Source organism: Anser anser (genome assembly GCF_964211835.1).
Source record: "Anser anser genome assembly, chromosome: 1".
Lineage (NCBI taxonomy): Eukaryota > Metazoa > Chordata > Aves > Anseriformes > Anatidae > Anser > Anser anser.
The window spans coordinates 35473305-35498077 of record NC_139720.1 but is presented as its reverse complement, the minus strand read 5'-3'; the positions used below and the strand labels follow the sequence as shown (position 1 = coordinate 35498077).

Genomic DNA, 24773 nt, shown 5'->3' with positions numbered 1-24773 from the left:
CTTAGTAGCAATGGATTGATTCTGATGACAATTTAGACAGACAAATGGTCTTTAATTCATAAGGGAGTATTTCACTAGGTTTAAGATTTCTATTCTTTTCTTATGGTAATGTTCTTTGTTTTTTAATAACTAACATTTCTAAATTTAATACCTATTATGTTTTATGTTTAGCATTAGAAGTTATGTATAATAATGCTATGCAAATAATATTATTATTATTTTCATTAGACAGATTTTCCAAGAATGATTTTCCAGAAGCAAGACATTTTAGATCACTGCTATCTGTGAATTGTTCCTCATACTCTGTGCTAAAGTAGACTCACATTACCAACATAAGATGTGTCGGTATTTTCCAGTTGTTGTTTAAATCTCACTACAATATCAGTTTATTCTTGATTCTATATTTTGTCCAATCTATTTTGTAACGTTTCTTTCTAGAAGAATTTGTACCAGGGTGAGAAGACATTTCTACAGTTCAAAGCATCCTACTGACAAGCAGCTCATCCTGATGATGTATATGATGATGTATATATTTATTTTTTAAATACTCACTGCCTGCATCAAATGGATGTACACTGACTCTCATCCCTTCCATTCAAATGCTTTCTGTTTGTTACATGAAAAGATACAATCCTGTATATTATCATCTTCCGTAAAGCAGCAGATTTTTCTAGGTAAAAGTGATTTCCCAACTTCCTTTCCTAACTATTTTCCTATAACTAAATATTGGAATGTATGAAAGCACTTCCATAGTTGTCACAAATGACTGTAAACCAGTATCAAAAATACCTCGAACTGTCACCCAAAAGGGCAAACTCTACTCTACTGTCATATGTAGTGGTGAAACTGTTGAGTAACTCAGTAAATTAATGGAATATTTTTATCCACTCCTAAGCAAGTAAGAGTAAAATACAATTTGAAATTGAGTTCTGAGAAGCAGAGGAATGTAGAAAACACTTCCGTCCACATTTGAATATTTCCAAGTGATCAGGAGAAGGTGTACAGTCTTCAAAAGGCATAACAGATCTAAGTTCCAAAGAGAGTAACACATAATATGAAAAGAAAGTCCCGACTTTCACTCACAATAATGACTTGTTTTTCTTTCCATCTCTTCTGGGTCACTAAATACTAAAGAAAGTGGTGGTCTGAAGAATATAAAAAAGAAAAATCTTCAAGATACCGCCAATAGAAGACTGAAACTTTTACTGCCAAATATTAATCTATCTCTAGATTCTGCAGCTCTTGACCTTATGTGTTATGTCATATAAATCCTCTTAGAGATATGGATTGAAAGATAACTTTAAGCAAATGATCACAGAATGTTGGCAATAGTAATTATGCAGGACAATTTATCATGGATGTAAATGTAATCCATATAATCAAATGTTCTTTAAAATAAAGAATGAAACCAAGTATGAATTAAATGAATAAGAAATTCTCCATATTCATTTAATTTTCTATGTTCAGTTATTGAAGTAATCAAGAGTCAAAGAAATAGCTCTGTAAGTCATGGTACACCTGAATAGTTTATTTCACGAAGCCTTCCACATGGGCAGTTTTTTCCTACATGTCAAAGAAATAAAAATTAACTCTCGACTAAGAAAGAATGTTATTTCTCAGCAGTTGTTTCAGAAATTGTTGAGAACTATACTTGACCCTGTAATAACAAAGAACATTTTGAACAAGAAAATTTCTTATTTTCTTTTACGTGGAATGAAAGAAAGCCCATAAAGGTGACAACTGCAGACCAGCTTTGTCAAATGGCAAAGGAGTAATGTTTCCAGTGTGAGTAATGGCTCTCTTGACAGGTCTCAAGACCCTTTTTGGCTTCTATGCTAATGCTGCATCTATTGTTATGAGATGCAAACCCTGTTCAACAGCTAGCATGAATACTGGTGGCAACATCAGTACAGAGCACAAGTACTTCAAGGGTGATAACTGGGTTATTTGTTGTACAAGGCACTGTGGTATCATGGCTAGCTAGACTTATTGGTAACTGAGTTTAGAGCTAAGGTGGGCATGTGTCATCTCCTTAGCAGTCACTACTAAAGGAACATAATTCTGTAGAGGAATAGCCACTGTCCTACTGTGGCCTGATAGAGATTTTTAAGTGAGCTTCGTACAGTGCAAGAGGATAGCTGAACTACCCTATATGGCTTACACACTTTTTTGATTTGCTGGAGGGGTCAATCTGTGGAAATTAGCTCAATGGAGTTACAAGTGGCAGCTATCATGGATATGAAACCACCACAGTCTTTATTCTGGGTGATTTTGTATGTAGAAATCACCTTTGTATTACTAATACCTGTAGCTAACTGAATGACAGCAGAGTTGAGAATAGAGTAGTTAATGTAGAGTGTGTTCCCTGTTAAACACTAAGAACAAACAAACAAACAACAAATTGAGGAAGAGAAATAGGAGAGAAAATATAGTGAGGAGGGAAGGCAGAACATGAAAGGGTCTGTATCACAGAAAATGTGATTTTGTTGAGATGCTTTAGTATCTATATGGTAGTTTGCTTAGCAATACATATAGAAGAGAGAGTTTGCTTAGCAATACATGTAGAAGAGATAATTCAAGCATGAGACAGCAGTAGAACAGAGATGGGAACAGAAATCTGCTTGTGTAATAACTGTCATGAACTCTTACTCTGGACAAAAGGCCTATTAACAAGGTTTTTCAGAAATTTTCAGGTGCCAACTACCTTGCAGGAATCATGTGACATGAAATGAGTACCGAGTATTGACTTCATCTCAGAACAACAGGATGGACTGTAACAGCAGCTGGTCATGCCGGTGAAGTGATGTGCCAGAAATATTTTGATCTGGGTCAAGATGATGTTACTGGAGTGCAGCTGCAAACATCTTGATAGTATGCTTATTTGATAAAAATAGAAAATTTGATATAGAAAAAAAATATATATATAGTTGTGGGTTGATATTGTTGTAGTATCCTGTTAGTACCCTGATAATAAGTTATCATAGAATCATAGAATATCCCGAGTTGGAAGGGACTCATAAGGATCATCGAGTCCAACTCCTGGCACCACACAGGTCTATCCCAAATTCAGACCATAAGACTAAGAGCACAATCCAAATGCTGCTTAATCTCCGACATGCTTGGTGCTGTGACTACATCCCTGGGGAGCCTGTTCCAGTGTGCGACAACCCTGTCGGTGAAGAAACTTCTGATAACCAGCCTGAACCTCCCCTGTCGCAGCTTGACACCATCCCCGTGGGTCCTATCACTGGTCATTAACTAGAATAGATTGGTGCCTGCCCCTCCACTCCCCTTTGTGAGGAAGCTGTAGACTGCAAAGAGGTCTCCCCTCAGCCTTCTCTTTTCCAGGATGAATAGGCCAAGTGACCTCAGCCACATAAAACATACAAACAGAGCTGTTTTGGATAATGGCATGTCCTTTAAGGCACAGGATCTATTGTTGAGTTAAAAACCAGAAGAGACTGGGTTGACAGAAGGCATGGAGCAGGAGAGGACTAGAAGTGAATTCAGTGCAGTTAGATGATCAAAGATCTGTCTTGTGGAGTGCAGTATACTTTGGCCAAAGGGCCAATACAGGCTAGGCCTGTGCTAGATTATAAAAACAGCACCAAAATACAGGTGTGTGTGTACTTGGTCTTCTCTCATTATTGTTAGCCCATTCTCTGACACTTATTTTCCTGTGTCAGCTAGCAGCATCCCAGAAAACACTCAGCCATGGTCTGGATACTGCACACCATGTATTATTTTCCAGTTGTGCTCCCAGCTCAGGTCTGGCCAACCTGGTTTGTGGAAGAAGATGATTTACGTGTGAGGACATGAGCCATACTAGGCCAAGGGATCACAAAACCATATAGTAATCTTTCAAATTCTGCTCTTTATCACAATCTAACTGAACTGCCAGATTCCTTCCAGTACCTAAAGGAAGCCTAAAAGAAAGCATGAGAGAGGATTTTTGTCAGGGAGTATAGTAATAGGACAAGGAGTAATGGTTTTAAACTAAAAGAGGGTAGATTTAGATTAGATATTAGGAAGAAATTATTTGCTCTGAGGGTGGTGAGGCACCAGAACATGTTGCCCAAAGAGGTTGTCGATGCTCCATCCCTGGAAGTTTTCAAGGCCAGGTTGGATGGGGCTTTGAGCAACCTGTCCATGGCAGGGGGTTGGAACTGGGTGGTCTTTAATGTCCCTTCCAACCCAAACCATTCTGTGATTCTATGAATTTGGTATATTAACAGCCATTGAACAGATGAGAGACTCATACCTGCACATAAGACATAATTTATGCTGAGAGTATTTTTGTATAAGACTTATAAATAGTCACATACTGTTTGGTATCTATGCTTTCCTTTAACCTCTGTCAGTCAGTGAATGGAGAGCTGACCACTCAGGGGAATTAATTTCCTTACTTGCCATATGTTAATTGTAGCTCTACCTTGCACACTCAAAACCATCCTCCTTGAAGAAGTTTGGGCTTGTGAAACGCAATAGAAAGTAAAACAAACAAAAAAAATCTTTGTTAATTCTTAGGGGTGATCATGAATCAAATCCCAAGTTCTAACATATTTAAATTCTTCAAGCTGACAAAATGTATTCTTTTCAGTAAATATTACTACAGAAGAAATTCTATTATTCTTTGGAATGTCACTATAAAAAAACACCATAAACTGACCACAAATATTATAACACACTCATTTTTGTTGAAGAGTTGACAAAATATTTCAAAAGGCTTCTTATCTAGTAATTAATGATTCTATTTGATAAAAAATAAATCATTGAAAGCATCCTCCTTTCCAGTAGGCATTTCTCCTGCTTGTTCTCTCAAAGTTTATAGTGTTTACTGTTTTAAAAACTGACAGTTCAAATCTAGCACAAACCCAAGTGGCACTAACAAGCAAATTGTTTCCATTTCTGAAACCTATTGTAGTAATTGCTACTGACTCTAGAGACATTCCCTAGGCAAAAGCAGTAATGATAATTTGGTAACTTTCTTTTAAGTAGACTTCGTTTACAAGAGTTAGCAGATATTTCTGCCTTTAGGGCTAAGGAGAGGTTTATGGACTACAGTAATAGCTTCTCACTTTTAATTTTTCAAAAGAGGTTTGCTTTAGTAGTGAGCAAACAGCCCTATGTTTTCCAGATGTTATTTCTTAATCATTAAATTTAATATATATCTCTTCAATCCTGCTCCTTTATGAGGCTCCTAAAAATACACATCACAAAATCCTTGTCAAAATTTCCAGAGAGACTATTAATTAAGTTTCATATTAGAAAATCAACAGCTTTATTTCTCTCAGGAGGACTGTGCTTGATCATGTCCCAGTTGTTGATGACAACATGTTACTTTATTATTCACCGCCCAGACCGGTGCATCGAGAGTCATATTTGTGGAGCAAGACCAAGTTGTAAAAAACTATGTAGAGCAAAAGACAGTCTTTGCATTAAGCTTTTTATAAATCAGTGCTAGTACCAGTGAGCAGTTAACTGATGCTTTTACATTTCTTTTCTGTTTTGTTTTAAGACCTCAAGCACCTTTAAGAGATTGGATTTCTTAAGGACTCTAGTTCAGGTTACTGTAAAGAAAAAAAATAATTAAATTAGCAAAGGATTTTAGGGTAAGGGGTAAATCTGTTCATAAGCATTCATAATGATAATGGGAATTTAAAATCTGTCCCTTAATTCAAACCTAAATAATTTTCTAAGTGTAAAAGAAAAAGATTAAAAAATTGCATATTGCAATTGAACAATATATTATATGCTCCTGTGCTTTTTGGAAATTTGACTCTATCTTTCCCTTTCATGGGAGTCTTCATTCACACAGCAGATGAAATACTTGTGGTAGTCAGTCACCAATCAGTGCTTCAATGTCTAGGGCTTACTTGAAATGAGATGCAAGTAAATATTTCAAATGTTTTTGCTGAGGACTAAGACCTTGAGCTCTTTTTTTTTTTTTTTTTCTGTACCCATATATTAATACAGAAAATGGGAAGTTTTTCTGTAAATTGTATGAATACAGAGAAGTAAAACTAAGAAGAAATGAGAACACTCACACAAAACCTCATATACAATGTGATCTCTCTGCTAAATCAAAAATATTACCACATGAATTTTTATACTGATTTATTAGAACCAAACCATGTGTTGACAGTCGGCAGTGCAAGAATTATTAATAAAAACAGTGCAGTGAGAAGTCCAAGTAAACAATTAAAAGGCCGTGTAGTGGCTCACAAATGGATGAAATATTTAAATTAACAGGCTGATCTAATTGCAAAATACCATTTGCTCATTTCTTCTTTTCTGAAAGCAGAGACCATTTCCCATCCTGTTGTGGATACTTGTTATCTATACTTAAATAAATAAACCCCATGGCTTCTCAGTTCAGTAGATACTCTGCAAGAATATTTTGAGCATCCTAGTGTTTTCTGCTGGCGGTACTGATTATTTCTCAAAATTTCAATAAGTATAGCAGGGATGCCTACCTCCTGTAGACCTTTATGTAAAGAAAGTACTGGAAAAATAATTGTTTCAGAGCAAGTGCATAGAAATAGTAATTTCATATCTTCATGTTTGAACTCTAACATTTCTTCGATTATTTTGTCTTTGTCAGATTTTTGTTAATTTAGAATCACAGAATCAGAATCATCAAGGTCAGAAAAGATCAAGTCCAACCATCAGCCTGAACTACTAAGACCCATCTACTAATTCCCTACTAAGGAATTATATCCCTTAGTTCCACATCTACACATCTTTTATTAAATACCTCCAGGGATGGTGACTCAGCCATTTCTTTGGCATCCTGTTCCAATGCTTGACCACTTTTTCCACAAAGACATTCTTCCTCAAGTCCAATCTAAAGCTCCCTTGCAACAACTCGTGACTGTTTCCTCATGTCCTAACACTTGTCATTGGAGAAAAGAGACCAACACTCTTTGCTGCAACTGCCTATTAGGTAGTTGTAGAGAGTGATGATATTTCCCCTCAGTCTCCTCTTCTCCAGACTAAACAATCCCAGTTCCCTCAGATACTCATAAACTGTGTTTTCTAGTCCCTTCACTGGCTTTGTTGTTCTTCTCCGCACACAGCTGAGTACATCATTTATTACTTTAAGGGTATAGAGACTGGAATGGAAAATGAAGTTATTAATGCCAAGAAAACTATGAAACCATTTCTCAGCAGAGCTTGTTCCTCATGCTCATTTTGGACTTAGACATAACTGAAGATAAACTTTGATCTTTTTAATCACATTTTCAGAACAATTTTGAAAGACTTAGACACTTCCTGTTAAATATTCTAATTCTAGAGGGGACCTTTTTAAAAACTGTATCCATCTTCCTTTTTAAAATTAAAGACAGAGGAGTGTAAAGCAGAACTTTTGAAACATAGGAAGATTGAGATTTCTGCTACCATAAACTTATTAAAAGCAAATGTATTGATTTAACAACTCTATTGCTTTTTTTTTTTTTTTTTTGTTATTATCTAAATGATAGCCTCTTATGTGCAGTGGCTCCTGTTATCTTCCTGGTAACTGGTATAGTTTCTGTGGGACAATATCACAGAAAAACTCCTCATTTCTATTTTCCTTCTTGTATTTCAGTATCTCAGAGAATTATCCAATTGCTCTTCCAGTTGAGCAGAAATCCTGAAATGGACTGTTTGCATTGCAGTCAAAATTATTCCTGATAAGAACCGTAGTCTTCAAATTTAGCATAGTAGGATCAGCCTTTCAGAAAAGGTTAGATATAATAATATAAAAATTTGTTGATCTATTTAATAACTGAAAGAAAAATTCTCTCTGAATTGAAACTGAATTCTGAAAATAAAATTGTTGTAAATAAATGTAATGTTCAAGTATTGTAAATGTTGTAAATGAAATATAGGACCAGATTTTTGTTGTTGATGACTCTATGATGTGTTCATATTATTTCTACTTATTCTCTCTTGGACTTCAGACTCCATTTTTTTTCTTTTTCTTTTTTATTTTATTTTATTTTATTTTATTTTATTTTATTTTATTTTATTTTATTTATTTATATATTTTTTTTTCACTTTAGCACACGTGTAAGTCTACCAAAGTGATACCAATGTATCTTCTGACAGATTGTTGTTTGTGAGTAGTCAGCACTGATTTATGAAGGGGAAATCATGCCTGACCAACTTGATAGTTTTCTGCAATGAGATGACTGGTTTGGTGGATGAGGGGAGAGCAGTGGATGTTGTTTGTCTTGACTTTAACGAGGCTTTTGACACTGTCTCCAATAACATTCTCATTGACAAACTGATGAAATATAGGCTGGAAAAATGGACAGTGAGGGAGACTGAAAACTGGCTGAACTGCCAGGCTCAGAATGTTGCGATCAGTTGCACAAAATCGAACTGGAGACCAGTTACCAATGGTGTACCCAGAGGTCAGTACTGGGATCAGTACTGCTTGACAACTGCATTAATGACCCTAGTGATTTTGTGATTCTGTGATCTTTGATATTCTAGAAATGTTATCAGAGGAAAAATTATTATCTAAGTTAAGAATGTGTTTTAGAAGTCTTTTCAATGGTGGGGACTTAATATTTTTTATGTAAGAAGGTGTTTTCAATCTATAACAACAAAACAGTTTGAAAAATAAATGTTATTACCAATGATACATATTAAATTGTCCAAAATATGTATTTATGTATTAACCTTTCAGAATTAAGCAGTCATAAGATGGAAGAAATCAGTCAAATTTATCAGTGAAATTTTAAAGTCTGCAACTTTTTAACCTCGTTGAACAAACATATCTTTATATGATTGATACAAGTTTATGTTTTACCAGTGCATTTCACACAGGTGAATTATAATAAAAGAGAATGTAGGTACTCAGTACCGTAAAGTTCAATTACAGCATGAGAAGGAAAATATGCTCAAATAGAAACTGCTTTTAGCCTGTAGCTTTCTATTGCTTTTACAGTTTCTTTTTCTCCTTAATTCTTTCATTTGTGCCAGATAATTGTTATCTGTTAATATATTTTTATTTATATACATGTATATTATATTATATTATATATGCATGTTATCTATATATTATATATATATTTGTCATATATTATTTTTTACTGTTTCAGAGTCATCTTCTGCACTGTCTTTGTATATTGATGTACTGTCAAAGAAATTAAGGAGGGAATTAAGTAGTCAAGAAAACAATTTAGATTCAAACCAGCTTCAGGTTTAAATACATAAATGTAGTTGTTTCCATGTGCAATAGGTGTTGGGGGTTCTGGTGGACAAAAGGCTTGACATGAGCCAGTGGTGTGTGCTTATAACCCAGGCCAACTGCATCCTGGGCTGCATCAAAAGAGGTGTGACTAGCAGGTCGTGGGAGGTGGTTGTCCCCCTCTACTTTGCCCTCCTGAGGCCCCACTTGGAGTACCATGCCCAGGTGTGGGGTCCCCAGCACAAGAAAGATGTGGACCTGTTAGAACAAGTCCATATGAGGGCTACAAAGATGATCAAGGGGCTGGAGCACCTCTCCTATGAAGAAAGGCTGAGAGAGCTGGAGCCCACAGAAGAGAAGGCTCTGGGGTGACCTCACTGCAACCTTTCAGTACTATAAAATAACAACAAACAAACAAAAAAAACCAACATGCTTATAAAAAAGATGGAGAGCAACTCTTTGCTCAATAGGATAATGACAGGACAAGGGGGAATGGTTTCAAACTAAAAGAGGGGAGATTTATATTAGAGGAGAAAATTCTTCACTCAGAGGGTGGTGAGACACTGGAACAGGTTGCTCAGAGAGGTTGTGGATGCCCCACCCCTGGAGGTGTTCACAACCAGGTTAGGTGAGTCCCTGAGCAACCTGATCAGGGTAGCATCCCTGCCTATGTCAGGGAGATTGGAACTAGATTGTCTTTGAGGTCCCTTCCAACCGAAGCCATTCAAAGATTCTGTGATTCTATGATTCTATGATCTTTAAGGTCCCTTCCAACTCAAAATATTCTATGATTCTATAAACTCTTGTTATAGTTGATGTAGAACCTTTTTGTAGAGCTCATGGACCCTAAAATCACTATACCTGCTGGCTAATCACTTGGCTAAACCCTAGGTTTTATTGAATATTTATCTAGATGTCCATTGCCTATAATGGGATCATAGACATCAAGCTCACCTAGACATAAACAGTTAACTGTGCATATCTTAATCTTGAACTGAATCCCATCCATTGAGATAATATCCCAGAATCTGTAGCCTTATATCATTAAATAAAAAAATAAAATAAAGAGAGAGAGAGAAAGAAAATCAGGATTCTAGTATCATGATCTCCACTCACTGAGATGGAATTATTAATAAAGTTATTTGCTTTACATTTGACAATCCAGTCATGACAGGATTATACACTGATGCTTTTAAATAAGTCATGCTACTGCTCATGGTTGTGAGTATTAGCTGTGTCTGTTTTGATTTCTGACATAGAGAATTCAGGTTTCTTCAGAACTGCTGAACTACAACTGTGGGTTTATCTAAACTCTCTGAGTTGTCATTTTGGTTGTGGCACTTCATATATTTCTTGCTTGCCCTATTCCTCTGTGCAGTCCCTTCCTCATTACTGACAGTGAATTTAATTTTCTTCACAATTTTTTTCCCTCCACAATTTTTGTTCGTTTGTTTGTTTGTTTGGAAAATGAGCTGATTATTTTTCACCACAGGTTTATTATGCCCCATCTCTGGAAGTGTTCAAGGCTAAGCTGAATGGGGCTTTGAGCAACCTGGTCTGGTGGGAGGTGTCCCTGCCCATGGCAGGGGGGTTGGAACTAGATGATCTTTAAAGTCCCTTCCAACCCAAACCGTTCTATGATTCTATGATTATGTCTTCTGCATAGATGTTAGATTATGAATATCTTCAAGGCATCTAGTTCTTTTGTTCTATTGTGTTGTATATTTACTTTGTTTCTTTTTTTCTGCTTCTGGAGGGACCCCTGTGGTATGTGCTCTTACTTCAAATTTTACCGATGTCAGAATCATCCTTATTCCCTGAGCACTATTTTGGATTTTCTTTTATTTATCTCCAGTGTATTTCATTTGTCATTTTTATCCAGGAATATTTCCATGAATTATCCCCTGGATTTTTTTTTTAAATTATTTTTTATTTTTTCTCAGTGAGGGAATTTATTTAGCAGAGGCTCATCCTAAATAATTAAATAAATAAATACATAAATAGAAGAGCTGTCTGATTAAAACATTCTGTTGTTCATTTGGGCTTACACAATGTGGGTGGCACTTGGGGGTTGCTTTGTTGTTGCCTAAAAATAATCTGCCTTTTACAAATGAGAACACTGTTACATGAAAACACATTGAAAGATTCAAATGAAGATTGAGTACTTATATTTTTATCGTGAAACATCTACACGGTAACATCAGTCATCATACCACCTTGCTGGGCTGACCTTCTTCAGTTTATCTCAGACTGAAACTGCAATTCCTTGCTGTCTCTGGGCTTCTTCAATGATAAAGACAACATGCATTAATTAAATTGTGGTGAAAAATTCATATATTTATTTTTAAGGATTGAAGGCTAATCCTCAGTGTTCAGCTAGGATAAATTACAGTTTGTCCTGCTAGCATACAAAGGAGAGACTGGAAGAATTACAAGGATATTGTCTGACTTTCAGGACCCTCAGCCTCAGACAGTGAAAAATGAGGGACTATTCAGAGTCTAGTTTGTTAAGCATCCTGAAAGAGGCAACACAACCTTGGACCAAAGTCTGCTTTTCCTATCCCTCTCCTTTCCCCTGGATATGCTAGTTTATTGGTGAAAATATTCAGTTTGTGCTAGCAAAGTCTGAGTAGAAGTCCTTTCAAGAGGGTTATGCCTCAAACTGTTTTTTCTCCCCTCTATCTTGGGAAAGTCAGAATGCCTCTGGAGATCACTTGTGGCCTTATGTTTCTAAATCAGCATTACAGCTCTACCTTATGAAGTCATCCTAGACACTGGGACATGGCCAAATTTTCTAATTTGAGGCAAAATTATTTCAGAATAATTTGTTTTTACTTCTACTTGTAACAAGATACTGAAATTTCTTGGTATTCATCTACTCTATACTGAGAACTGAGAACATTAGGAAATATGATTAAAAGCAAATGCCCATAAACAAAAAGCCCCCAAGGGACTAGGGGATCCACAGCAGGTGGGGGAACCCCAAGAATTTAATCAGCGCTAATGAAGAATGCTGACTTGGTGTTCCTACTGCTATCATTGACATTATGAACAGGGGTTACTGCCTACAGAGTACAGGACCTGTCATGGGATGCAGGGAGAACAGAAGTTTGGGAATATGTGACATTCATCATGGGATGTTTAGTGAAAGGACGAAAGGTAAAGAAAGGGAGGAGTCAGAGTGTACTGGGGAGGAACAAGCATGGGAAAATAAAGGGTGAAGGGTAAAAGAGGCCTCTTGAGCGCAGACAGGGGCTGGTCAGTATACTTATCTGGCTGAACCTGATCACTGCAAGCTATCCTATATTCTCACTAAATCTTAACTATCTCTTTTGTGGGTATATGTGAATGCTAGGGAAATTCAAGCTGGACTAGCTGATGATAGACTAAGAGAACTGGTTACCAGCAGCTGGAGTCAAAGCACAAACCCCAGAAGCCCGAGGGCCTGAGATGCCAGCAAGTCATGAAGACCTAGGTCTAGGAGACAGCTACTGGGTAAACAGAGTGCCTAATACCAGCTTCTGGACACACCCATAGTTTGTGTATATTCCACTGGCAGGTTTTGATTCTGATCAATCACAGAGGAAGAACAGGGTTGGCCAATCTGTGCTGTTCATGTTTGTGTGGATGATCTTTTTGTTTTGGTGGATGCCACTGTTTCCTGTCTGTGTTGATCCACGCAGATGGCTATGTGTTTAAAGTGTGTGTGGTGCATGTGTGCATGGCTGGTTGTGGGTTCAGCCTTGATGCTAATGTGCCAGCAGAGTCAGATCATCTACTTCTAATCCACAGCCATGGGAAAGTAAAACAAACAAACAAACAAACAAACAAAACTAAAACAAAAACAAAACCACATAATTCCCACTGCATGTAGTTTGCAAATGCATTTCATTCAAAGGTTTTCATTCCCCCCCTCCCCTCCCCTCCCCTCCCCTCCCCTCCCCTCCCCTCCCCTCCCCTCCACTTCCCCTTTCCTTGATACTTGTCCTGGTTTCAGTTAGGCCAGAGTTAATTTTCCTCCTAGTAGCTGGTAGGGTGCTATGTTTTGGATTAGGATGAGAAGAGTGTTGATAACATGCTGATGTTTTAATTGTTGCAGAGCAGAGCTTACACCAAGCCAAGGACTTTTCGGCTTCTTGCTCTGTCCTGCCAGCGGGCAGGCTGGGGGTGCAGCAGGAGCTGGGAGGGGACAGACCCAGGACAGCTGACCCAAACTGGCCAAAGGGGTATTCCATACCATCTGATGTCATGCTAAACAATATATAGGGGTGGCTGGCCGGGGTGGGGGGCCGGCTGCTCGGGGATAGGCTGGGCATCGGTCAGCGGGTGGTGAGCAATTGCATTGTGCATCACTTGTTTCGTACACATTATTATTATTAATACTATTATCACTATTATTATTATTATTGTTATTATTATATTTCTGTCTTAATAAACTGTCTTTATCTCAACTCACAGGCTTCACTTTCCCGTTTCTCTCCCCCATCCCAGAGAGGGAGGGGGGAGGTTGAGCGAACGGCTGTGTGGTGTTTAGCTGCTGGCCGGGTTAAACCACAACAATACTCTATAATTACTTGCAGTAGACTATGCTTTATTTTTTTGATCTGCAAAATGGATGTGAAGAAACATATACAGAAAATTATTATTTTTTAAATTGCATGTGATTTCTCACAAGCCCATAGCTGATATAGACCAACGTCTAGAAGTTTCTTGTTGTCTAAGTTGTAGATAATTTTTGAAATATTTCTTCTTATTTTTTTTTCTTGTTCTTTCTATGTTGAGCTCATGGAGTCTGGGGGTCATGTTACCAGTGTGTTTTTAAGCTGCACACAATTACCCTCAACCCTGTAAAGCACTGCACAGCAGGACAGTATTTATGACCTGTCACAATGAAAGCCACTGTCTTATGCAGCCCAACAGGAGTCCAAGTATAATGCAGTGGTTATGAAGAACATGAAGGTACAGTGTAGGGATAACATATTTAAACATCACATTACTATGCCTTTGAACATAACTTTTCCAATCCCTATTTTACACTCAGAAGTTAAGCTGCATGTGTCCTCTGTGGGTTGCTGAAGTAGAATTTTATTTGTTTATTATCTTTTATTTTCTTAGCGAAATTATTGTCCTATATCACATTATTTGGAAGGATTATTAACCTTAGCTATTGAGATCCAAGGGCAATTCACAGGATATTGCTCACTTAGTCTTCATGATGTCAGACAATTTGTTCTGAAGATTTTTTTTGTTTAAGAACAACCTATCACGTAGTTCTACATTAACTTCAAATTAAGTCTTCATGCAACAAAAGTTGTTCAGGTTATGTATATAATGAAATGGATATATATTCACACCATGTGAGCCTAAGACAGCCATTAAAGTGATGCAGTGTATAAGAAAATGCTTGACAGCAAAGCCTTTTCACAAAATTGCAAACAAATATTGGTATGATAAATGCAGAATTTTAGTGTCATTTAATGACTTTTTTGAAAACACCACATCACTTTTCCACCAACATCACTTTAATTCCTCCAATAAGTAATATAAACAGGATTAAAAGTGAAAATTATAATAATTGAGTACGCTAAAGTATGCTCTCAATTTCTTTTCGCTCATTTTGATGTTATTTTTTCTGATTCCTTTCTTTCTTTCTTTTTCTTTCTCTCTCTCTCTCTCTTTCTCTCTTTTTCTTTTTACAGTCCTGCAGATTTTCAAAAATGAGTTTTTGATTCTACTTCGTGAGTGCTTCATATGAAACACCCTTCACAAGGCTTTTATTTTCCTTCCCCCCCCCCCCCCCGCCCCGTGAAGCAAATGAACATCCATCCTTTTAAAATATGTCATTTTAAAATTGTAAACCCCATATTATGACATACTCTTAAAATGTCAGGGTCTGTAAATTTTTCACATTAGTCCTAATATCATACAAACTTGTTGTAATGAGTACTTCTTTATGCATTTGTCTGGAATCCATCGTGCCCATGATTAGTGTCATGACTTTAGCATCAGAAAGCATCACATACTGATAGTTTATACAAGCTGTCAATGATTTACAGCCAATCAAGTAAATACCCTACAATGCTAAACACTCTCTTTAATTTACGAGGGGATAGAATATCTGTTAATGATTTTGTCTCAGCAGACTAACAACTTTGGATCAATGTCAGCTGTCACTTGATTAATTATGTACATAAGGCAGCTGATCACAGAAAATTTCCACCTTTTCCCCTTAGTATTTGTATTTATTCTTCACAATTAGTCATAGTCACTCAACAGCTGCATATGATGAAGTCAGCAAAACAAATATTAGCAGGATGTTAAATGCTGGGTAAAATAAATAGAATTTGTTTAGTGCAATATATAGAAGAAAGATAGTGAAGATATCAATATTTTTGAAGTTAAAAAGTTTATCACTTTGTTAACTTGGGAGAGATGATATCTTGTCCTTTTAAAGTAATTGCTTTATTTTTCTTAATATTTAATGGATTTGATTTTTCCTCTTACCACTACTTGGGTAATAACTTTTTTTTATTTTTTATTTATTTATTTTTTTTTCATTAATTATATTTCACTTAATTCAGGAATGTAGGATTCAATTTGTATTTATTTATTTATTCCCAACGTGGGTGTTATGCTTAAAAACTGCATTACATGCTCAGTGGCAGCTGCCAGCATCTGTTCTGGTATACTGCAAAACAGATTAAGTAGCATTTTGCAGGTCACTTTGGCCCAACGTAAGTAGCATTATTCTTTGACTCTTTAGGGTACTGTTTGCTTTCTGTCAATCAGAGATGTTGTCAATTTTAAGGAGACAAATTATGGGCAAGGATATCACAGGCATTAGGAGCTGTATGGTGCAGCACCACAGTAGCACATTTAGATTGCATTCCATCCTGCAAAGAGGTCTCTGGTGCCTGTACACTGCAGAGCTCACCTCTTCTGCGATAGCACTGTTTATCCCATGCTCTGGGTGTCTGGCTCAAAGATGCCTCATATACCTATCTATTCCTGAAACTAGGTAAAGTACTGGTTTCTTAAATGTCTGACCAAATCTTGCCTTACTAGAAGAGTAGGCTGCTACATGGAAAATCTAGAAAAGCTTGACGTAAAATTAGGTAGGACCGGGGGTAAACTGGGAAAAGTATTTTTCTCTGGAACATTTTCATCATTGACAGCACCTACTTTCAAATCATTGAATGAATTAACTTGCTTCTATGGTTCTGTAAATTTGTTAGAAATATGATAGTCATGCTGACTGAAATGCTTACTTAACCAGCTCAGCTCTTGAGGTCTCGTGACCTGCTGGATAGCAGCTCTGTTTTGTATCAAACCAAATACAACTGCTTGTAGCTCAGTTCCTTCTGACTGTCACCCGAAAAAGTGAAACATGTAACTCCGTAATCAGGAGGGATCAGCAACCTAGACACGCAATCTGTGTATATAACCATGTGCATCTTGAAGTGATCCAGTTGATAATTTTAGGAGGAAATCTCAGTGATTGATACAAAACAGTCATGAGCACTACTCAGGTGCTTTCTTTCTTTTCTTAGATTTCACTGAATTATATATCTGCTACTGAAAGTCTCTTACAGACTTTTACCCATTGCCTTGCCTTTCTCTGTGATTATTACATCCCTTATTACATTTTGTGAGGATGTCAATGGAAGATAGAATGTCTTAATATGAAGGTGTAGATGACTGCAGATAACCTGGCATTCACAGACAGATACAAAAACTGTCTTTATAATTTGTCTTATTATCAGAATGCTTTGCAAAAATGGGGCAGCTACCACATGCATATATGTAAAATAAATACATACAAATCAGACATGAAGTTTCTCCTATACTATACCGAGAATAAGAGAGTGAGATTTCTGTTATGGTTAATGTTGCTAGATACAAGGGAGCATTATAATACCATGGTGTGGAAATAACGGAAATAGTTCACAAGAAGAAGAATAACTAAAATATTGCAAGGTTTTTTTTTTTTCTTGTTTTTTTTTTTTTTTTTTTCTTCCTTGAGGAACAACACAACAAAGGTGCATCGTGAACACCAGGGCAAGGAGCTGAAGTTTGCACAGGAGCAGCAGAGACTGCTGACTGGGAAAAACTCTTTTGGAAATTGTTGAAGAGTAGGAATTCTGGAGTAGAGCATCACAAATTGTTAATGCTTCAAAAGAAAAGGAGGAGTATGTCTTCTATTATAATCGAGATAATTTCTTCAAATTGGTGTGACAGCAGTTCAGATTCCCCATTTATTCTATCTCACAATTCAAGACAAAACTCAATGAAATTAAAAGGCACATAAAAATGATAAAAAGCTAATATATTTACCCTTAGTATTCAATCATCCTACAGAAATCGCTGTTAAGGGCTTACTGACAGTCAAGAACTTAGGAGGAGTGAAAAGAAACAAGGTATTTATATGAACAAGAGTATCTGTGGTAGTAACACTGGTTGTGCTAAAAATACATGATGCAGATGAAGCTTGTGGTTTGCATCAGGAGTTGAGCTACCCATTGCACAGATTTCAGTACCACAGTGTTTTAAAATCTTTCTCATTGAGAGTTTTGTGCTCAACTTGGCTGTTTGTCTAAGCAAGTAGCACCATTGATCTGATTTGGTACATGTTTCTGCACACGTTTTGCACTGCTATAATGCAGTGAGGATAAGCAGTGGTTATGGCATGGGAGGAAGATACAGTTACAGTGTACTTTGGAGCAATGAAACAGAAGAGGTCCACATACAACTTCTCTGTGAACAGCAGGTATTTTACACCTGCTTTTGTGATTTTAACCAGAAATGAGTCATTTGCCACTTGGTTTATAAACACTTGGTTAGTGTTTATTGTTAAATTTTATTTTATTTTTGATCATCCTGCAACTGCTACAACTGCTTTAAGTGTTTTTTAAAATTGCGCTTATGACATCCTCAAAATGAGTAATGAAAATTTCGGTTCTAAATGAGTAACTCTGCTACTTCTTGTTGAAGGCATGTAGGTTATTGTCTTATCATTGTTTATTAATACTTGAATTTATACTTCTTCCTCTTGAATAACTTCATTTCTTTTCAACCTTTCCCTTTTATAACTTTAAACCAAGTAGTATTGAAAACCTGAAAATGCCTTACTTACTCATACGTGTAACACTATGATAAACATTTTGAAAGCTTGTCTGGCTCTGCTATTCTTTCTTTCCTGGCTGGATTGCTTTATGAACAGATAACACTGGTATGAAAACTAAAGCTCTGAAATCAAATTTTTGTAGCACAGATTTGTACATGCTCTTTAAAATTTTATTTCCCACAATGGATACTGAAGCTTTAAATATTAATGTGACTTTAATATTGCATAGAATAAGACAGAAGGTTGAGCCCTTCTTATATCTTAACATAATTCCTACAAAGTTAGAACCAGTTATGTATCATCAAGACTTGATTTAGCTAGTGGCATGTCAATGAAGAATAACAAATCCAAACACAGTGCCATAACGATTGCTGAGTTACTCTTTCATTATTCACTCCGATCTCATAACTTCAGTGGCATTCAAAGCATGAAATGCATTGTCAAAAATATATCGTTCAGAATACAGTGCCATTAAATATTTTATCCAGTTGGCAACGGTGCTGCAAAAGGATTGAGCAGTAAACTGAAAATGCCCTTCTTAAAAAAAAAAAAAAAAAAAGTGTCATTGAACTTTGCTTTCCGGCTCTGTTTCTACAGATAACTCTTCTGTCAGCAATTTCTTTTCAAGTCAAGCAATCTCCTCTCTTTCTGGTTAGTGTACTAGGGAAAGTCTCTACTTCTGTAGAGAGGCTGCTGAAGTCCCTAAAACGTGAAAGAGAGCTCTTAACTCTGTCTATTGGCATGCAGATTTGACCTCTAATTAGCAATTGTTTTCTTTTAAGGTAAAGTTAGAATATTTTCTTAGATGAATGGAGATATGTAGACCATGCAGGGGAGAATTTACATAATATAATTAGTACTTCAGGTTTTACTTTTTTCCACAGTTCTTATTAAATCAAAACAACTCAATTCTACACTAGCTTCTTAACCACTTATCTCTCTGTTCATACTGTTTTTCCCATGACATTTGGGACATTTCATGAAAATCTTGTGCTCCCTTAACTAACAGCCCAGTATTTCCTTTGGAAGGTCTCTCCTACCCTATTCTATAGGGTATATAGGGTATATATTCTATAGGGTATATCATGGCCATTTGTGTGCACTATGGCTAACAGCATGTTTAGAAGATTGTTGAACAGTCTCTAAAAGCCTACATTGCTTATTGCACAGGCAGAGAACAAGAGAATGCTTGCTGCTCATACAAGCAAATAATGAGATTCCTGTAAATCTGTAGTCAAGATTTTGTAGGCTGTATGTGACAGGAATTTTAAAGAAGGGACTTAAAAGATAATTCTGAACTGATTTTAGGTACGTTTAAGGTCTTTTTTTATTGTTAGTTTTATTTATTTATTTATTTATTTATTTATTTTCCAAGTGCAAGGGATACCGTGACAAGAAGTTTGTCTGAAAATCTGGAAAGTCAGTCCTGAAGGAAACTATGTGGAATGTCCAGCTTTGACTCCTCTGTCCAACCAAGCTTACATTACATTACCATGGGTGTGAATTTTAATAACTTAAAATAACCTTATTATATGAACTTATAAAAATCTTCCAATTTCTTTATGGACAAGAGTCCTTAACTTGCTTAACTGCTCACATAATTTACTGTGTAGCCAGTTAGTGACTGGGGGCAGGGAAAGGTATAGAAACTTTCATCAGTCAGGTAGCTAGTCAAATATAAAGAGCATGTATGTTATATATGCATTACAGAAACAAGTTGCCAGCACATATGGACTGGGGAGTTTTGCCAGATGAACTGAGAATGCCTCCACAAAGAAGTCTGCATCAAGGACTTCAGTCAACACCCCTCACATGGTGAATGCTATCCTGTTCAAGAGTTTTCTGGTTCAGCTCTACCCTAGTCCAAGGATCCTAATGCATTGATGCAGTTGTTCATGCAAGAAAACTGCAACATGGTGGAATATGGAGCAAGAGGTCTTCTCTTTTACTGGCTATATATTATCTTTTTATAGCTTTGAAAAGAAAGGTTAACATTTTAAACTACAATTTCTTTCACTATTCTCATTTACTGTGTTTTTGCTTCCCAATAGCTAGCTGTGATGTAACTTCTAATGTGTCTGAATTAGTCAACAGTATAGATATTGGGGAAGTTGATTATAGGTTTTCTGGTAGGATGTATCTGACCAGATTTTCATAAAAGTAAGAGTGACTTTGTAAACAACTTGTCTTTCTGGTGGATGCACTTTCTGTTGGGCAATGATCCTCCAAGTGATATATTGTTCTATCTTCATTATTCTATTATTATTATTTTTTTTTTTTTAGTAACAGTAAGTTAAAAAAAATCAAAACAACAACAACAACAAAAACTTTGGGGGGCTTTGAGGGAGAACTTTAATTCAAAATTGTAAGACTTTTTGTTTGGGCAACCTTTTTTGCCAGGTCAGAAGTGTGGAAGAGAGATTATAGGAAGCTGACATTTGTATTGTTTATAGAGGCGTGAAAACTGGTTTAAACAAATATCGCTACAGCCTCTGTGCATGCATCTGTTGCCTGTGCAGACATATTAGGTGCATGGGGCAACAACTTCATTCCACTACATCAGAAGAAATGATTTCCTTCCTTGTCACTGCAATTTTTCACGTTTCCAGGTTTCTGTTTTCAACATCTGAGTAAACTCATCTCTTCAACCTATTGCTACAGGCTACAAAAGATAGCAACAAACCTCAGCTGGGATTCACATATAATGAAAATATAAAAGGTAGAGTTAATAGCCACAGCCATTCAAATGGGTCCTTTACCCATGGGCTTTGCATGTTTTGGAACAGGCTGAGCCAATGACATGATATTGCCTTTATCTCCTTCATGGCCTATCTTGTTTGTCGTCACTGTGAAATTTTCCAGAAAAAAAAAAAAAAAAATCCAGAGAAGAGTACAACTTCACTGGCACTTTTGAACATCTTCAGTACTTACTATGCTTTTCCTAGCTAGTAAGCTGCTAAGCTTCCTACACTTTCTGATCAGGGTTTAGACAACAGACAAAACGAATTACAGTAACAGCACACACACAGAATGCCCAAGTACCAATGTGTTTGGCATGATTTAGAAGCAAGCAAATGAATGTACTTCTGTACAAGAACATATTACATATTAAATTAATTGTTTGTACCTATTCTATATTTTTCTTTTGCTGCATCCCTTGTGTGCCACCCTGGAGATGTATAAAAACAAATGTTAAGATTTGTTATATAGAGGTGTTCAAATGGACTTCCTTAAAGTAAGGTTTTATGAGAATGTCTATGCTCACATGACTACATGTAGTGTTGCTTTTAACTAATTAATTTGCTTGCTGCATGATGCCAAAGCTCTTCCAAGGATGGGCTAGCCATGTGCTTGCAGATAGCTTCTACTGTGTTGCTGCAGCTAGTCTGATCAGAGGTTGAGTAGGCCTGCATTACACCTGCGACATTAGTTAATACATGGCCCTTTAGAGACCCCTAGAAAAGTTGAGTTACATTTGAGCCAGGCAACAGAGAGGGTATCAAGTCACAGAGGTAGCTTAAATTTTGTTCTGATAACAAGCATAGCTTGAGAAGAAAACTACAAAGCAGGGGAAGTTCTTCTTAAGCAGCTTAACTGTGGCTACTACCCTTGGATGGTGTATTGTAATGGTGACAACAATGCATTGACTTGGTTATGGTAAGCTAGTGGGATCCATTTACTGAAGTAGGATTGTCGTAGGATTAAACTGCTTGTCTAGCAGGAGAAAGATAGGGCCTTGTTTTTTTTTTTTTTTTTTTTTCCTTAAACCACCCCAGAAATGACAGGGCTTTCTGAATTGTATGCCAATGTGTGTTGAGTTTTTGCCCAGGATATTATTTTACCATAGGAACAGGAAATATGGACAAGTCATCCAGAGAGTAATTATGAATTATGCCAGAGAGTTAATGAAAAATAGCACTGAATTATTTTAACTACTAAATAAAAATGATAATAAAGTACAGTCCGTTGCAGGAATAAAGCTCTATTAGTTTGGATCAGAGCAGGGTTAGACTAATGCTGCAAACTTTTGAAAGTATTATCTGGAAGTGGTGTTCCACCTTGCATATGCAAATATGTAACAGAGCATCTACCCATTGATAGTCTCAACATTTGTTAACAACAACAAAAACGTTGTTTACAATGCACTTTGCATTCTATTTATAGTGTTATATCAGGGTAGCATTATCAAACTACTCTCCAAGACAAAAATGAGTTAAATAGTTTTTCAACATATTTTGCTAATAATGACAAAGCAAGCCTTCCCTCTGTTCTCCCCCACCCTCCCAAAATATGTTTTTACATTAAATTTTTATTACTAATATATTACAGCAGTGATTAAACATGACACCACGCTCAGGGGACTTGGTTACATGGGTGTTAGTAGACAGAAAATAGTTACCCTTTTACCCTCACTCTGTTCAACTCAACAAAATGAAATTAGAGTTGTAGGAAGATAACAGGATTATTGTAGAGTCATAATTTCCTGCAGCATTTATTGTCTAAACTTGACCTTTGCAAGAGTTCATTATGATAAGAGAGATATATCATGCTAACAGGAAAAAGTCGTCCAGAATACCTGAGAGCTATTGAGCTAACCAAGTAAACAACTCCAGAGACAGTGCATGTATGTATTTAAAATATATTTGTGTATCAATATAATAATAATAATATATAGAAATATGCCAACCCAATGTGAACATGTCTTCATAGCAGTGGAAAAACAGAACAAAACAAAACGACAAACAACAAACAAAACATGACAGAAAAAAAAATAAAAAAACACCATGCTTTTCCTTTTATCTCTGTTCCTTCTCTGGATAACAGATGGGGTGAAAAGCCACAGGAAGCAAGGAGAATTGATATGATACCTTCAGCGGAATATATGTAATGTGAAAAAACAATGCTCTCAATTTGATCAATCCCATCAAGGGAGCTGCTTCCAGGCCTTCAATAAGCACTAAGCCTGGATTCAACTTGAGAATGCACTTCTGAAGAATTACAAAATACCGAAGATGCTTGAAGGCTAGTACTTTCAAGAATTTGTAATATACCCGTCTTTATAACCCAGTAGTCTGCATTAGCTGATACATCAAAATCATCTTTAAAGACCAAATCAGCTCTGCCATGCCCATGCCAAGATATCTCACTTCTCTGCAGGAAGAATGAAGATCATACATGGATGTCTATCACCCAGATTCTAGCTTCTGTAAACAAGCATATCACTGTCTAATTTATTTGAACAGTTAGCCATTGTTTAATGATTAAATGTTTTAATCCCTTGGTTCTTATGTGAGACCTAACAATCTAGCTGGGGTACCAGCTCTTAGACAGTTCAGTGACCTCTTCAGCTGACTGGTTCTCTACTTAGAACGTTTTATTTATTTATTTATAAATATATATATATATATTTTAAATCTACTTTCTTACCATACCACATCTTTTAGTTCTGAGGCTGAAATGACAATGTCAAACCATCAATTTATACTAAAGGATTGGGAAGAAGTTGTAAACCAAAAAAAAAAAAAAAAAAAGTAAAAACCTTCAAAATTTAAAAGAGTTTACAAGATAGGTGACCAAAGTGCTTATGGTCTCCATGCCATCCCTTCCTTGAAGTTAAGGACGAACTCTGTGCTGCTTCTGTCAAATGACAGCAATGAAAACACCTATAATGCACTGAAATGTTGATGGGTGCCTTGAAGTAGGGGAAGCAAGTAATTGTTGACGTAACTGAATGTTTTGGAAATAGTTTTTGGTTTGTTTGCTAATGTCACAAACAAAAATAATACCGCCAATAATGTCATGTGGCAGTGTGCTGATTAGAGCTTCTTAAACACAGAGAAGAGAGACAGGATACACTGAATGTTCATCTACTAATTGAGGTATTCAACAGATAAACTTTATGCATGACTTATTTTCTACTTTTTTATTGTAATATTTGCTGGTGACCTATAAATTTAATTAATATTCATTGTGAAAACTTCCTTTTACCCTTTTGCAGGTGAGTAATTTTTTATAAATCCACAATATATTGATTCATTATGTAATAAGTACAATGTAGCTTATAACTCCTTTTAAAGGCATGTTTTGAAAGATGTAGTGGATGTTTGAATGATTTCTAGAACGCAACACAAACCTGCTTTTGTGCTTTATGTTTACTTATCACAATATATATATATAGGTTGTACAACAAATGAAGAAACCTATGTTAATTCTTGGGGACCAGGTATTTCAGATTATTTGCTTGGATCGGTGTACCTCTTGTGGAATGGGCTTGTGAAATTGAGGTCTCAGACAATTTAATTCCTGTGTTAAAACTGAGTGTCTTGCAGATTTCATCATTTAAAATTAGCTGGGATAAGACTGGTTCTGATTAATATCTTTGCAGACTTCACTATATAATTTAGATGAAATCTCTCAGAAAATTTTAAAGTTCTTTATGATGGGGCTTCTACTAAGATTCTTTTA

The 24773-nt window shown here is 36.3% G+C and overlaps 1 long non-coding RNA gene across 3 annotated transcripts; it reads left to right on the top strand.

Annotated features, from left to right (window-relative positions):
• The first annotated feature begins 15542 nt into the window (after positions 1–15542).
• On the top strand, positions 15543–23101 carry LOC310896165. 3 transcript variants are annotated; one of them, XR_014581246.1, is made up of 4 exons: positions 15543–15698; positions 15844–15918; positions 17208–17373; positions 20019–23101. It is a non-coding gene; the product is annotated as an uncharacterized lncRNA (long non-coding RNA). The 3 variants fall into 3 exon arrangements; XR_014581248.1 differs by having other exon boundaries at positions 15545–15637; positions 15766–15918; XR_014581247.1 differs by lacking the exon at positions 17208–17373 and having other exon boundaries at positions 15545–15637; positions 15766–15918.
• The last annotated feature ends 1672 nt before the right edge of the window (positions 23102–24773 follow it).